This window comes from Adiantum capillus-veneris, chromosome 25 (genome assembly GCF_014529385.1).
Source record: "Adiantum capillus-veneris isolate H3 chromosome 25, ASM1452938v2, whole genome shotgun sequence".
NCBI lineage: Eukaryota > Viridiplantae > Streptophyta > Polypodiopsida > Polypodiales > Pteridaceae > Adiantum > Adiantum capillus-veneris.
The window spans coordinates 77,258,414-77,273,693 of record NC_140955.1 but is presented as its reverse complement, the minus strand read 5'-3'; positions in this window follow the sequence as shown (position 1 = coordinate 77,273,693).

Below are 15,280 nucleotides of genomic sequence, written 5' to 3'. Positions count from 1 at the left end.
AATTTAAAGTTGAATGGAATAAACAATATTGGATTTTTTATAATAATGGGCAATGATCCTGTGGTTGCTACTTGGAGAATGGGGTTTTAACCGGGAAACTTGTCTAGTGTCCTTAATTTGAATATGTTACATGATCAGGTATTGGTTAGGCTTACTAAGATTATGACTAGGTTACTATATGCCTTCACTAATGTGGCTTCAAAAATGGTTGAGCCCGGAATATGGGTAAAAAATGAAAATTCTTTAAGATGATTCTTTTAGTACTTTGAAAACATGAGCATTGTTGGAGATCATGAAGATGCCTCTTAGAGATTATGTATTAACTTGGATAATTCAAAATGAAAATTTACTTAAAATTAATTCATACTTTATAAACAAAACTTATTGCTTTATTACACATTAAAGACAAGGATAGCCATTTGCATCAACAGGGGTGATGGATTCTGATGCTTTACATTGTTTATATACTTTAAATCTATTTACAATTAAAACTTTTTTGGGGTAGTAGTTTAAGTTTTGAAAAATTTAAGTAGGACAAGGATAAAAACTAATAGGTTCTTTGACACCTGTAATATGTATTCAAGGCTAACAAATATGTTATCTTGTTTAAATGGATGCAACTGAGAATGCTACCTTTACTTAAAATTGGTTTAGCTTAGTTGCTATGCTGCTTTGAAGATCCCTAGTATTTTCAAGCAGGATGACCCTCATAGCTCGGAATGATGCCTCATTCTTAATATATTGTAGAAAAATAAATCTAATACTTTTGTTCAAATCATTGTCGAGTTATCTAAAGCGAGTTATCTTTTAAACGTTATGTTTGTTTGTATATGTGTATTAATTTTAATACAACAACACACACATCCTAAACACGAGGCCCTCCCATGTAACTGGGGGGACGAGGACGCTTGCTTTAGATTATTGATGGTCTATAAGCCTTGATTGACCCACTGTCTATAATTCCTTGTTAGGTTGGTAGGTGTTAGGTGGTCTTTCTTTGACTATAGACTAGGTTCCTACTCATGATTGTTGTATTCTTTTGGCTCTGTTGGTTTTAGGTTGCAGATTGACTCAACATTACTCACCCATGTTTAATTAATTTAATTCTTACATTTTCAAGGAACATACTACCTTCAAATGGATTATGCATATGAGGGTTATCCACGACCCTGAGAAACATGCAAAAATTATGGAAAATATCCTACAATATTTAAAAAAGCACCCCACACATAAAACCCCTCCCCCGAGAACTAGGCCTTTTCTTGATAGAAAACCCAAAACAAAAAGATCGTATATTCTAACTAGTTACCTCTCTATATCTAATCTTTCATTTTTTTGATACAAGCCTTAACTCTCTCCCAAGGGCTTGAACTTTCTTTTGAACCCCTTTATGTGCCAACTCTCTTATTCTTTGATGTTTTAGCAATTTGGAAGCCTCATAACTTATTTATGACTCTTCCTTATCAGTAGAAAATAAATCCTTTATATTGCACATGTTGTCATTCAATGGTTGAGTCAAAATCAATGCTGCTCAAGGCAAAGAACCTGAGGATGGTTGTGCAATGATCTCTGAATTCATCTTCCAACTCCCTATTTTGGCTCAACAATATAATCAAGAATTGACCCATTTTTCCTCTTCTAGCGCTGACTTGCCAATATCCTAAAAAGGCTATGTGGCTTAAATCTAGCTTTTGTCAACACTCTAGCCACACCCATTGTTCCACAATCAAGTGGCCTCTTTTATCGAGATAAAGCTATGTTGGAATCTGTCAAAGAACTCTTTGCACTCTCAGTGATTCTACTCTTCTAGAAGAGGTCCCTAAGGTTTTTAAAGTGTTCCCTTTTCTCCCAATCAAAAATTTTGAAGTCAAGTTATTTGGTGTTGATTACCAACTTCGGATTTTACCTAGTAAATCTTTTTTTTCTCCCACACTTAGCAAAACCTAGGTTTACCTTGTTAACCTTTTTGCAATCATTGTTGAGGATTTCCACCTTAAAAATTTTAAGGGTGGACAATTTTTGGATAAAAGAGAACTCATGAAGGCCCCCTTCAACCTCAATTTTCAAGATCAAGCTAAATGTGCTTCTAATGCAGGACTCTACATTTTCACAAAAGGGATCATGGAGTTTGCCAAAAGTTATTATGACTTCTACACATAATCTATCTGGAATTACCTAAAGTGTGCTTGCAAATTTCTTAACCCTAAAATAGCTTGTGAGTCTAGTATTATATGGTTTGACCGTGCTATCCAGTACATTCATAACCATCTTCAGCATCTCTTCCCTAAAAAATTGGTGGATTTTCATCTTTCCCTATTTTTCTCTTATCTTGGTGGATATGCCCAATGCCTTGTGATTGCCCAGATTTCTTTTAAAGGTATGATGCTTGATATTCTCAAAGAGCTAAAATCAAATGAACCTAGAATTTATCTTACTACCTATGCTAATCATAAAGGGGTCAAAATTTCTACTTGTTTGCTTAAGCCATGCATTGAAGAAGATAGCACTCCCTCTCTTAAAACGCCAACTTCTCTTACTACACCCAATAGCTATTTTACTTCTTTTCTGACTCCTTGCTCCTCAACTAGCCATAATAGAGGAAAAGCTTGAATTTTTATTGGAGGGATAGGAAGGAATGCCCCTATTTGGCACCTCCTTGACATGTAATTTAAACTGATGTACAAGTATTTTTGGCCCACCCGGGAGAAAGACTATTTCCAAGTAGGCGTATAAGAAGGATTTGATTTATATACATTTTCTCTACCACAATGAACTCATGGATTGGTTTTTGCCTAAATCTCTTTTTTGTGAATGTTTTGATGTGATTTTTGGACACCATGATATGCTAAACAATGTCATGATTGGATGGACTTATCACCATTCCATCAAAAATCTTATTTACAACACTGACTTTTACGAAATAATATTGTTCTTGAATGCTTTTGATCACAATATGATAAGTTCTTTAAAAAAATTTGATGATCTTGCCTATCATGTTTGTACCTGTGATCTTAAAATCTTGATTGATCTCAATATTCAAAAAATTGCTAAAGGGTTAAACCACATCCCGAATTTTCCAAAAAAATAACATCTTGCCCTTTCATCCTTACTTCGCTGCTTGACTGACTTGGTCAAAACTCTCCACTAGAGATGATAGTCCAACCGGACTATCATCTCTAGGACTTAGCCAATCTAGTAAACGATTGCTTCTTACAAAACATTTCTCTATTGTCACCTAAGTGATTATCTACCATGAATTCCTAGATTACCCCAAAATTTGGTAGCTATTTTAAAATGGTTTCACAGAGAACATGTACTTGTCAAATTTTTGGTACCACTTCCTTGATACTTGCTTTAAGCCATACAATGACTTACGTAGTTTACCCACCACTTTTGCCTTTGTAGGTTTTTAAGGTTTTTCAAAACCCTCTAGTTGTTTCATGTAGGTATCTTCTTCTAGGTCCCTGTGAAGGAAAGCCATTCTCACCTCTATATGGACAAGTTCCATGTCATGAGTGGCTACTAGTTCGAGCATAAGACGCAATGTAGTCATCTTGACTAATGGAGATAAAGTCCATGCCTTTATTTTTCTTGAATCCCTTAGCAACCAATCTAGCTTTATACTTAAGCTCGGGATCTTCCATCATGTATTTCTTTTTATACACCCCTTTGCAAAGCGAGTCTTGTTTGCCCTTTGGTAACTTTGTCAGTTCCCAAGTATCATTTGCCATAGTTGAGCTATACTACGATTTCATTGCATGTTCCCACTTCATGCTATCAGCTTCCATCTAAATAGCCTCTTGTTAGCAGGTAGGCTCTCCGTAGTCAGAGATCAACAAATAGTCTAACCCTGGTTGAAAATGCTCCAGGGCATGAGAGACTCATGTAGATCTCCTCGCATGCTTGATTTCTAGATTATGCTCTCTTTGGAGCACTACTAGTTGTAGGAATGTCACTAGTAGAATGAGAATTTTTTTTAATCTCACTTGAAGCTAAGCCCTTGAATATGACCTTGTAGTACTCAAACTTTTTGACAATCTGTTTGTGCATCTTCAATTCATTGAAGATAAGTTGTGAGCTACAAATGACTTTTCTAGATTACAAGTGCCAGAGATGATAGCCTATCTCTTCATTTGCACCATATCCAAGGAAGGTACATTTATGCGATTTGGGGTCTAGCTTCTTGCATAGCTCTTTAGGGACATGTGAGAATGTCTCACAACCAAATACATGTAATATGTCATAGTTTGGCTTCTTGCAAGTGCACATCTCCTACAAAATTTTATAGTTCAATGGCATACTAGGCAAACAATTGATGATGTAAACTATTGTCATAACAGCATTTCCCCAAAACTCTGAAGGTAAGTTCTCCATAGACAACATGGCTATGACTCTTTCTTGGATGGTCCTATTCATATGTTCAACAATGCCATTCTAAGTAGGTGTATATGGCATAGTAAAATATTGTCTAATGCCTATTCTGCTAAAAATTTCTTGAACTCAATGGAGACGCACTCTTCCCCATTGTCAGTGCATAAAGGCTTCAGCTTCTTTCTTGATTGATTCTCAATCATTGCATGAAAATTTTGAAACATAGAAAAAACTTTGTCTTTCCTCTTCAAGAGGTAACCCACACCTTCTGAGCAGAGTCATCTATGAATATTAGAAAATATGATGCCTCTCTAAGAGATATATGCGGCCAAGTTCACATAGATCATTATGTAATAAGTCAATAGGATTCTTTAACTCTCTATTCAATGGCAAAGTGATAACCTTTGTCTATTCTCCATAAATGCAATGCTCACACAAGCTAAAATCAGAATAGTTTAAGATAGGTAACTAGCTCAAATGTTGAAGTTTTTTCATTCCTTTGTGACTCACATGACCAAGTTGGCTATGCCACAACTCAATAGAAGGAATCTCCGCAACATAAATGGAATTCTCCTTTACATAAGATACATACAAAGAGAACATTGAGCTAGACTTTAGGCCCTTCAATATGACCAAATTTCCCTTGCAAATCATCCAAAAACCATTGTCAAAAATTATAGTATAACCCAAATCGTCAAGCTAACCGGCTCACACTAAGCTCTTAGTCAAATTTGGCACGTGTCTGACACCTCGAAGCATAAACTCACTGCCATTACACATACATAACCACATCTCCAATGCCACAAGTATCAAGCTGATACAAATCACTGAGATTAATTGAATCATGTAGGGAAGCATAACTGGAGAACCATTCCATATGGGGAGTAACATGGAAACTGGCAATTAAGTCAATGATCCAGTTGTATGCATAACACTCATCCAGAGCCAATAATGTATCTTGACTCAAGTCAACATGAATATCAAGACATCTGATGCTTGCAGCACGTCATGAACAACCTCAGGTGGTGGAGACTCAACTACATTGAGCTCCTCAATCTTGATCTTAACAATGCCTTTACCCTTTCCATGTTACAAGGTGCAAAAATATTTTTTTAAATGGCCATTCTTGTGGCAAAGATAGCATTCTACATTTTGTAGGCCACATCCACGACTCTTTCTATGAGCTTTCTTGCGATCATGTGATCAATCACGGTTACGACTATGACCTCTTGCCTCAAATGATTATCACTTTCTACATATGCATTGCCATGCCCGCTAGTGTCAAGAGACTAACGTCTTATCTCTTCTATGAGAAAAACACTAGTAACATCACTAACAACAAGCTTACCCTTAGGGATGGAGTTACTAATGATAGTGTTTTATGTGTCCCATGACAAAGGCAAAGAACATTATTAGCAAGAAAATAGCTTTCATTTCATTATTGAAATTAAGTCCCTTAGATGTAAGTTTTTTAAACAAACTGTTGAATTCATTTAAACGTAAATTGGAAATGCTATCCTCTTTCATATTCAAGCACATGATTTTTTTCGTAAGAAAAACCTCATTTGAGACACTCTTGCAATCCCAAGTTGAGCATAATGACTTCCATAATTCCTTTGCAATAGTCTTGTCCATAATTGTAAAGAAAATGGACTCACCAAGGTGCAAGCAAATGGTAGCCATAGCACAAGCATCAAGCTCCTCCCATTGATCATCAGTGTAAACACCATCTTTTCACTCTTTAAATGGTGCTACAAGGCCCTTATTAACCAAGACATCAATCATACACTACTTCCATATCATGGAGTCTATGTCATCAAACTTCTTGATATAATACTCTTTGTTTTCAGAAGGTCCATCCATAATTGACAAGACCAAATGCAAGAGAGTGAGACTAAGGATTTATGGCAAAAATTTTGTGAAAATTTGGCGGAGTCTCCTTTGTATAGATATCAAAGTCTCAACCACATCTTAATAAAAAACCGATGCATAAACCATAAAAGAGTGTTGATAGGGCATCAACTCACATATATTGCTCAAAAAACAATGTCAAAAGACTACCACCTTGGCATCAAAATCACCTATACCCTTCTATACATATCCTATGGCAAGGCCACAAATAGGGATCTCCAACAACCTAATCCACCTCACATTGGGTAACTCAGCCTTGAGTGTTTGGCTTGAAAAAGACCTCATTCATGACCCTCACAAAAGGCCATGTAGACACGATGACTAGCCACAGTCTTGGAAAGGGTTCTTCCAAACCGAGTCTCAAAAATGGTAGGAACTGCCAACTCAAGCCAAAATAGGCTCCTAATGGCAAACATAGGCAATATCCACAACACAACATACATGAGTTGTAACAGGCACTAGTAAGTGTACGGCATACACTCAAATAGGTGCCAACAAGTGTGCAAGCAGAGATCACAAAAATTAGCTCCCTATGGGGAGCAAACATTCTCAACAAAGAACAAGAACTCTTAAATGCTAGTCATGCATAAAACCATATGCATCCAAGCTCCCAATGAATTGAAATCGTTGAAATGCTTGTAAATGCCTGTCATTAAAAGATTTGTAAATTGTCAAGACTTGTTATAACCAACTAGGCTAGAGAAGGTCAAAGACAAATTTCATACCTATGCATCAACGCCTGTCACTATCAAAGATACTCTCTTGTGTCAAAAGAACAAATTATTGTCCCTATTTATGTAAAGTTGGATTTGCAAGTTGTCTCTGAGAAGTCGTCAATGGCTATGCATATGCAATACCACAAAGAACATACATCTGTTAAGGCGGTTACGCCGCTAGCACAACCTAAATAGCGAGAACTCAACCAACAACAGAATTTGTCAGACGAGGACGGAGCTTGACCCGCAGGCGCATGGAAACAACTAGGTGGGTGTCAAATCACCTACTCGACCTTCTAATGACAATCACCACTAAGGAAATCAAATCTAAGTTCTAAAATACGCAAGTGACTGAAATCCGTACTACGAACGAATGCTATACGAAACAAGATCTAGAATCATTGAATCGATCTCAAACTCAAGGGGAAGTCTATACACTAGGTAAGAACAACACCCTAAAGACTTGAACTGCAAACTCAACCTATAACCACTCCGTGCGGTAAACGCGTATGAAGACAGGCCGAAATATACAGGTGATCGAAACTTGACCCCGATGGTACTAATGTGTAGCTCTACTCGTTGTGGTTCTATAGATATGCTGCACGCTCGATTCTGACACACGAGTTGGAAGAAAACTCACACCGAAGCTCGTAGGAACTTACCACACATAGAAGCCGATAGCGCGCACTCTTGGTATCTGTGCGTAGCTCTCGCCGTTGCTAACACAATGGCGGTGTCGCTTCTCCAATGGCGGCTCCGTAGCTTGCGTAGCAAGTAGATAAGACTCTCTCTCTCTCTCTCTCTCTCTCTCTCTCTCTCTCTCTCTCTCTCTCTCTCTCTCTCTCTCTCTCTCTCTCTCTCTCTCTCTCTCTCTCTCAGACACTGTCACGGTGCTCAAAAACTCACTTTGATTAATAATCTCCCCCTTAGGTTACAAAAATTTTGGCTTATATACCTCAGCCTTGGAGGTGAGAACATCTCTAACTAATTACATCAGCAAGTGAAATTACTTCGGGATTACAAGCTGGAAACTCAATTGAGTCCCGTTACTTAGAATGGCTCAAATCAAAATTAATGTCGGAAAGACATTTATTACAATCAATGGTTACAAAATGATGAGTGTGAGCAAAAATGTGGGTGTGATCCTCTGCTAGCTCAACACTCCCCCCCCCCGCGTTCATGTCGTCCCTGACATGACTTTTATGCTTGGTCAATAAAGTCCTGTCGTCTTGAGCATCTGCGAATGTGATTCGTATCGTAGGTTGCCGATGGTCAAGGTTGGGCCGAATATTTTGCTTTCGTGGGTGAAAACGCCGGTGTAGAAAGCTTCTTCGAATGTTTGCATGTGGAAGTTAGGCAAAAACATAATCCTTTGGTATAGGAGGTGTAACACTTTTGGAGAAGGCTGCAATGAAAGATCGTACATCATATCAGACACCGTGTTGGCCGTCGATAGTAGACTCGAGGTCGTGGATTTATCTGGCGCGAACACTTCAATGCAAGCTAAGAGAGTCCTGCAGATTTTCTTGAGCATCTGACATGAAAGGTCAGGAGAGCCAGTAAAGAGCTTGATGGTGCCCGTTAGGGTTTTCACCATGTAGGCTTTACCTATTCTCTCTCCTGCCTTTGGTCCTGGCATCTTGGGATAATTAAGCCAATTTGGCTTCTTTTCTGCAATCCTGCCATGCTCTTTCCAGTTTCTGACTCTTGGCACCGGGCAAAAGGTTGCATCCTCCCGGATCTCCTTTGGTGCCTCCACCAAGTAGATGAGGTAGGTTGGGTATTTGTTCAGCCAACCTTTCCTCCATCTAGGTTGTGAATCTACTATCTTCTTTGATTGTTCCTCCTTTGTGATGTCGCCTTCGTAAAGAGCGACATACTGCTCCCCTTCTAGTCTCTTTCGTCTTTAGCACTTCAAATTTCATCAAAGGGAAAGGCAGGCTGGGTTGCATCCACTGTTCATGGAGCACTTTTGTGTCTAGTCCCTGAAGTCTAATGGAGATTAGGAGTCTCCTCTCCCATTCCATTTCCGCCTTGGCACTCTCCTCTGCTGACTTTTCTATTTGGTCATGGAGCCTTTGTTCTTCTTCTTCAGAGATTCTTGAAGTCGAGGCCACCTCTTGAGCTGGGGCTGGATCTTCAATTGTGGTTGCCTCTCTAGTTTCTGGTAGCTCTAGGGGTAGACCTGAGTCTAGTGATTGTTCTTTCTTGGAGCTCGACTCTTTCCCTTAGCTCAATGAGCTCATCTTTAGCCGCCTCCAACTCATCCTCTATCCGCTCCCTTGCTTCCCGTGCACTTGTTACTTCTCTTGAAGCCTCGGCTAGTTGGAGTATCAAGCCGTCTCTCTCGTTTTCCGCATCATAGAGTGATGCTTTATGACTTTCATATTCAGTCATAGCATTCTCTAAATTTCTCTGCAACTCCGCTTCCCTTTGTTTGGCTGTCTTCATCATCTGTCAACTCTAAAGCTCTTTCCACCACCACCTCCACTGGCTTTGGCTCTTCTAGTATTTTCGGTTCGTCCAGTTTCTCTTCACTTTCTTTTTTACTCTTTGTCTTTTTCTCCGTCCCTCTCCGTTTATCTTGTTTTTGTAGGGTGATCCCATAAACTGCATCAAGGACATCTTCTTCGGTGTATCCTATCTCTACCAGATCCTCATAATCATTTCTCTTTTGCTGAACTGGATCTATCTTCTTTTCTTTGGTCTCGGCTTCTGGCTTTTCCAAAACATCTGTGTCCACCTCTACTGTGGTCTCTTCCACAATTTTTTCCGTCTTCTTCGGGCTTGGTACATCAGTCATAGAGGGATGTTTGTCCTCAGCTTCCTTGGCTTTCCCTTTGTCGGCTTGCCCATCTTTCTCTTGAGGCTTGGTAGACCCATCTACTTTCCTTTTCCCCTTGTCGTCCTTTTTCAGCTCAGCTTTTAATTGCTGTACCTCCTCTTCAGTGTATGGCTCGACAGGTTGCTGCTCCAAAATAGCCTCTGACTCCTCATAAGCTTTAATATATTGATCGTATTGATCAATGTGTGGCCTGGCCGAGCTAGTTCCGACTTTAGTGGGGTCTGGCACCCACTTTTCTTCAAAGTCACCCTTTAGAGCTCTTTCCGCTCTAAACTGCTCCACTAATCTTTCCATTCTTGCCGCTTTCTGACTTTTGGTTTGCTTGGGAGCAACCTTCTTCTTTACTACTTCTAGTTTCCGGCGTGCTCTTGTGGATGCCCTCTTGGATACTTCGGGCTGTTCTTCCTCCTCGTCGGCTTCTCTAAGCCACTCATTCTGGGAGGGAGCCTTTGGCCACTGATCTCTAGCTCCAATAGCTTCATTAGCTATTCTTGTCAGAATTTCCGCTCCTCCTATGTATTTTGGCTTCTCGTTGTGCATGGCAATTACTTGCTCGTGGATATGTTGAGCGTAATTCACCTCTTTTGGCATATTGCTCTTTAATGCCCATGTGATGGTGGTCGCAATGGCATGGGGTGGTGTCGTATACTTTTGCGGTCTTTTACTGAAAACATGAAGAAATTGGTTGTACAGTCAGCAAAGGGTTTCCGCTCTTGGGTCCTTCATATCTCCATAGGTCACATTCTGTTTCTTGGGCCCATAGACCTCTATGGCCTCCCTTCTTTCCCTGACCGAGCTCCCTTTGTTGTGCAGCTTCAATGCGTCTGCAATTAGCTATGGAGTGATCTGTACTTCTACCTTCTCTCCATCCATGGCTGTCAATGTGGCTTTTCCATCCTTCTGAATGGATGTTGCCAACTCGTACACTCTTCTTGTATCCACACCTGATGGTCTCGAGGTGAAGAAACTGTGCAAGTCTGCCCTTTCCAGGTACCTGCTGATGTCTTATGACCTGCTATAATCTACCAATTCCTGTGGGATCATCGGTACATCCACCGCTTGCCCTTGAGGATCTCTGAAAGTCCCCTGGTAGATCTTTATTCCCTCTTTCTCCAATACTGCTTCCTCCACCCAAGTTTTGGTTGGCTTGAGGGTTTCTGTTGGAACGTCAAATGGTTCCGCTTCTGCAATAGCATCTTTGATTGTTGGTCTTTTTCTCTTCGTTGCCGATGACTTGGTGGAATCCATGGATCCTATAACTCCAATTTCAGAAGTTAGCGTCTTTTTAGTACTGAAAGCCGAAATGAAGCTTTTAACTATCCAAATGACTTGAAAATTGAAACATGAGCTATTCAGGGCCTAAGGATGCAAGGTAGGTGAAAAAATATGCAAAATGGGCTCAAAATCATGCTGGAGACATCATACGCGTATGATGTCTTTTGTGTCAAAATGACTTCATATTGGTTGTGCTTGTAGTTGATAGTGTATACATGATTATCATATGCTTGGATTTGAGTTTGGATCCCATTTGGTCAAGTTTTGGCCAATTTGGTCCAGTTCCGGCTCTTGGCAAAATTTTGAAAGGGAATTGGATTTTATGATCCAAATTGGATAAAACTTGGTGGTTCACTTTCAAATGGCATGTAGATCACTTCTGTTTGGTGGTTGAAGCCCTGAGGTGCCAAAATCACATAGTGAGACGTCATACGCGTATGATGTCTTTTAGTGTATTTTTGGACCAAATTTCTCTATAAGCTTGGATTTGGCTTTAGATAGGCTTATTCAGTGGATTTATGAAGTTTGGATAGATTTTGGGCTAAAAATGGCTCTGGAGACATCATACGCTTATGATGTCTTTTTCATCAATTTTGCATGGGATTGGTTCTGTGGACTCCCCATGTACTAGTGAAGGACTGTTCCTACTCAAATCTTGGTTTGGACTTGAGTATGTTGGATTTGGGCCAAAAATAGGCTTTAGGTGAAGCATTTTCCCTCAATTGGGCTAATGGGGTGATCCTCTTGACCAAATGGTTCCAAATTTCATATGTAGCATGTATTAGATATATATAATGGATGTATGATGACAAATGAGCAGTTTTGGCTCTGTAAGTGCAAATAGACATCATACGCGTATGATGTCTTTTGTGTCAAAATGGTGCTTTTTGGTTCCAGATAGCTTGTAGATGTGTTTAACAACAATCCTACAAAGTTTCAATGAGTTTGGAGTTATTTTGACAAAATTAGGACCAAAAATCAATTTTATGGCCTACTTTGCGTCTTTTTTGTTTACCTTGGGTTTTCTAACTCCAATTCTCATGATACTTGGTTCATAGGATGTGATTAACATGTGGAATGAGGCTATGCACTCAAATGTTGAAATGGATGTGAAATTCATGCTGTGAGACATCATACGCGTATGATGTCTTTTCTTGAAATGTTGGTCTTTTTGTGCAAAGAATGCTTTGTGCTAGTGCCCTAAGCCCTGCTAACTAGTTTTCAACTTACAAAGTCATGAGTTTAGCTAAAAAGCCCCCTTATAGGCATTTCAGTCTCCGAAGTCGTCTTTTTGCCTTGGAGTTGAATTTCTTCAACTTTTCTTCTCGAGAGTTGCATTTCCAGCTCATTGGATATGTTGTGAAGCCATCTATTTGGTTGAACTTGACTTTGGCTCCCTGTTCTCCATCTTTCTCACTTTGGTTGCCCTAAAGCGTCTTTTTCACCATCGGTAAGTGAATCAGCTTTCTTTTGGGTTTTGCTTGCAAACATAAGTCATCGATAGTTACTTGAAGCTGCTTGTGAAGTTTCATTTCATTCGGTCATCAATTTCAGCCGTTATGCCAAAATGACGCTTTGTGTGTCCGCAGCCAAATCGGTTGTTCCGACCTACTTTTTGTGATTCAAACTTGAAGATATTCTATGGTTGCATTGTCCTTGATGTGGTTGAACTTCCTGTGAAGTTTCGTGTTGTTTCGACAACTTTTTCCTGTTTGCCTCTTGCAGGCTCTGTTGACCTAGGGTTTTTCCAGTCGTTCTTTCTCGAGCTTTGAGTGTTAGAAACCCATCTTTTATACTAGGGTAACCCACCTATAAGTTCTTGCAAGGTTTGGTTAGGCGGTTGTGCCACTACCTAGCATTCTACCACATTCCCCGTCTGCTCTTGTTTCTTGGTTTTGGTCAGTTTTCGCGACAAAAGTTAATGATAAGCATCAAAAGCTTATGGCAACAAGTCTACCTCTCATGTCTGGTGTCCTCTGAGCTCTCGTGGAAGTCTCACCGCCTATTCTTTTCTTTTTTCCGATCTCATTTCACCTGCTTTTTTTTTATTTTTCTTTTACTTTTATTAAGAAAATCATAAAAAATAAAGGAAAATAGCAAATTGAAGCCAAAAAATTCCAAACATACACAATAAATAGCTGGTAGCCCTGTGTATATGAATATACACTTATTTGTGATTTCTGGACTTGGATTACCACTTTTTTCCACTTTTTAGCTCCAAAAACACTCTTATTTAGTGATATTTACACGTCTAGAGACCCAAATTCATCATTTGATCTCTTCTTGTTGCAAAACAAGGTATATAAGGGCATAAATATTATCAATATCCGCAATCAAACATAAAAATTGCAAAATCATGTAAGACACTGCCCTTGTAATATAATTTTTGTTTTTCTTTGTTTTTGTCGCTTGTAGCTGCTTTGTAGCTTCTGTATACCTGTATTCCTCTCCCCCTCCTAGTCTGAGTCCTCCCGGACGACTATGAAGTGTCTGTGGGCGAAGCATTGTAGTTTTTTTGGTCATAAGTTCCCAATGCAATTGTAGAGCGATGATATAACAGTCTTTCCAATAAAGCTGCTCTTTGTTTGATTGAAGGATTGGTGGTCGGGTTTTGGGTTAGTTTTGGCACTTCGGTAGTAGAATCAGTAGATGGATTCTTCTTTACCTTGTTGTTCTTTTTCACAATCCAAATCTGCTTCCGCTTCGCTTGTGCTTGCCATAAACTCTTTGCTACCCAAACCTGCTTTGTTCTTTGTGTTGATTTCCTCGCCTTGAAATACCTAGGAGTTTCCGTGGATTGTACTGAAGGGAGTTCCTGTTTACAAATCCTTGGGATCCAAATTTGCTTGCTATAGCTTTGTGTTGTCATGAACTTCTTTGGAATCCAGATCTGTTTCACTGTCCTTGATTGTCTGGAATCACTCTGTTGTCTGGTATTGAAGACTCTATTTTCCACCTTTGTGTTCTCTGGCACAACCTTTTTTGGTCTCCATACCAACTTTCACTCCGTTTTTTCCCAAGATTGAGCTGTTATATTATTGCTTGTCTTCCTTATCCAATGTCGAGAGTTCCTCGTCGAAGAGCAATCCAGTTGTATAGAAACTTTTGGTTGCCATTGCTTCTTCTTTTTCTCTGGTTGTTGTTTACCTTTGTTCTTGGATTCTTCCTTTGGAGTTGGCACTGCTCCTTTGGTGAACTTAACTGATTGACTTTCACCTTCGTATTTGATAAGCACTGATTTAGAACTCCAGTCAATCATTGCATTGTATTGCTTCTGCCATGGTTGTCCTAGCAATAATGGATGTTGTGTAGCTTGGTCTTCAACCACGTAAAACATATGAGGATACACATACTGGTTAATCTGTATATGTAAAACTGTGCATCCGATAGTTTTGATTGAATTCTCAGAGTAACTCTTTAACTCTTGCTTGGCAGTTTGTAATTTAGCGGCATTTGTCAATTGTCTATACAAACTGAGTGAAAGTAGGTTAGTTTGAGCTCATGAATCCAATAGTGCTCTGGCTTTGATTTGGTTGGTTCCTACTTTGCATTCAATGATGGGTTCTTCTTTGTCATTATCCATTTCTGTTATACTGACTGCGTTTATTCGTATTGCTCCTTCATTGCGCTGTTTCTGACGCAGTAGTCTTCTTTTCTCCATTCTTTCCTTCGCCTCGGCTTGCGCTTCCTCCACAATCTTTTTCTTTTTCTGGACACGCAACTTTTCTTGATGTATTTTGAGAAGCATGTCTTGGGTTAGCCACAAAAGATACTTTTTCACTCTGTATCCACTAATCCAATTGGGCATTTCTTCTCCGTCTAATGTAGCAAGCTTGACGGCTCCACTTGGTGACAGATCTTTAATCACCAGAGGTCCCATCCCTCGCTTTTTAAGCTTCTTAGCATGCTGTTTCAGAGTGTAAACTAGGACATAGTCCCCAACCTTAAACTCTTTAGTCCGCACATGCTTATCAAAAAATTCCTTTTGTCGCCTTTTTTGAGCGTAGATAGAAGCTACTGCTTTTAGGCGAAGCTCGTCTAGCTTTTCCAGGTCATCTATTCTATCAGAAAGCTCGTGCCCTGTCCACTCTAGATCCTTAGCCACCCTTAAGGTTGAAATCAAGAATTCTATTGGTAGGATAGCATTTAGCCCAAAAACCAT